Source organism: Penaeus chinensis, chromosome 7, assembly GCF_019202785.1.
Source record: "Penaeus chinensis breed Huanghai No. 1 chromosome 7, ASM1920278v2, whole genome shotgun sequence".
NCBI lineage: Eukaryota > Metazoa > Arthropoda > Malacostraca > Decapoda > Penaeidae > Penaeus > Penaeus chinensis.
This window is the reverse complement of record NC_061825.1, coordinates 20,975,884-20,978,383: the sequence shown is the minus strand read 5'-3', so window position 1 is coordinate 20,978,383 and position 2,500 is coordinate 20,975,884.

Sequence of the window (2,500 nt, the reverse complement as noted above, 5' to 3'; positions counted from 1 at the left end):
ATTATTAGTTATTATTTTTATAATTGTTGTTGCTGTTTTTATTATTATTATTATTATTATTATTATTATCATTAATATTACAATTATCATTATCATTATCATTATTACTACTGTTATTATTAGTATTATTATTATTGTTGTTGTTGTTATTATAATTATCATTATTATCATTATTATTACTATTATTATTATTTTGTTTATTTGTATTATTATTATTATCATTATTATTATTGTTGCAGGTACTACCACTATTATCATTATTGTTATTGCTATCATTATTGCTATCATTATTATTACCATTTCTTTGTTATCCTTATTATTACCATTTCTTTGTTATCCTTATTATTACCATTTCTTTGTTATCCTTATTATTATCATTATTATTATCATTATCACTAATTTTGTTATTATCATTGTTATTATCATTATTATTATTATCATTATTATTGTTATTATTATTATTATTATCATCTTTTTCCTCACCATCACCTGTCATCGTCACCCACATTATCATCAACATCATGGCATTATTGTGACAATGATTACTACTCATGGTCATTACATTTTTTTTTTTTTTTTTATATATATAATTTACATTAACATGATTTAATGTGGCAGTGATTAAGAACAATGATACTGCTTAAATAACAGTTGTAGTCGTAGTTTATTTTATTAATATCAGCAGGCATTAGTAGTATTAACAATAGTATAACCAGCGGTTAGCAATAATGATTATTGCTATAGTTACTACAGTTACTACTATAGATGAAAAGTGGTGGCAAAGTGGTTTATGCAGTGAAATCGATATTGTAACAAGAAAGTAAAAGGATATATTGATATATATGTGAAAAGTCGAAGGAGAGAGAGAGAGAGAGAGAGAGAGAGAGAGAGAGAGAGAGAGAGAGAGAGAGAGAGAGAGAGAGAGAGAGAGAGAGAGAGAGAGAGAGAGAGAGAGAGAGAGAGAGAACCGAAGGAACATGAGAAACCCATTAAGGATAACAAATGAGAATGGAACTGCAAGTCTGAGATTTAAGTAAAAACACGACTTTTTGATATATTGCACTAAAAATAAAAACAATGTAATTTACTCTCTCTCTCTCTCTCTCTCTCTCTCTCTCTCTCCCTCAACTTCCATATTCTCTCTCGCTATCGCTCTCTCTCCCACCGGAAGTGCAACAAAAGCATGATTTTCTGACATCCCTCTCCTTCTCGTTTTTGCCCCCCCCCCCCCCTTGCCTTGTCAGCGTGTGTGACGGGAGCAGGTGCCTCCGCGTAACGTTGGCCCGACAATAATGCTTAAATACCGTCACCAGAATACACTTATTTTACGAGTCATAAAATCTCCAATTTTCGTTGTTGTATTTTTCTAATTATTTGCTTATTTTCCTTTTCTTCCAAATCGCCGTATGCACACGGGCCAAGTGTATAACCAGTGATAGATTATGGTTAAGTACCTTTAACTTCTATCGCGATCGCAGTTAAAAGAGAGATTTCAAAGGGTAATTTTGATCTTTATCTGGGTAATATCATGAAAAGATGGATACATTTAAAGCCACTTTATTCCGGTTTACTGTGAGGGTTAAGAGGTCTTCTAAGTCTAATTCTAAACATTTAGAGATAATCTCACTTCCTTTGATATATTCCTGAATGGTATTTATTATAAATCATGAATATAAATTGCAATTCAAAATCAAGTGATAGATTAAAAAGGTAGTGAGGCAAGAAGGACGGACAACTCAGATATTCCGAATGATAGTGATATAGATTACAACATATTTACATAGGAAGGGAGAGAGAGAACGAAGATATATGCCATTATACGCCATGCAACAATAGGCAATCAGTGTTGGTATAATTCAGAAAATAACCCTACAGATCGAATCACACTAGCGGCCAGCTACAAAAGTAGCAGTTCGGGTGAATAATCAACTTCCGTTAACTGGATATTGGGTGTAACATAATGCTCGGTTTAATTAACGTATTATTCCTTAACTATCATTGTATAACGCATTATTGGATGCAATATTTGTTTTCAACAATTTATTTAACGTTTGATCTTATGCATTATTAAGCCCATTATTTTTAACGTATTTAAAGTATCATTGGTCACAAAGAGTTGTTTATCCAACGATGTATTCAACGGGTCAACACCTGATCTATTTGAAGTATCATCAGGTATTACCCATTTAACGCATTGCTTATCTAGCGTATTATTAGGTTCTGTGTATTACCTAATTAACATATTACTGGCTTTAAAGAATGTTTGGGTTTACTGTATATTCTTAACGTATTACTGGGTTTAACTAGTTCCACCAGCTACGAGTTACAGGCAAAGCACCACAAAGCACGCAGAACATGCTTTGCAAAGGCACCTGCTTTCACGCAGCTGACTTGGTTTTATAGTCTAAACGTAAATGGGATTTAGATGAGATTTAGTTAAATTCGTTTGGGGTATTAAAAGCCAAATGAAAGTGAAATAAAAATAACAGCAGAAGGGGCA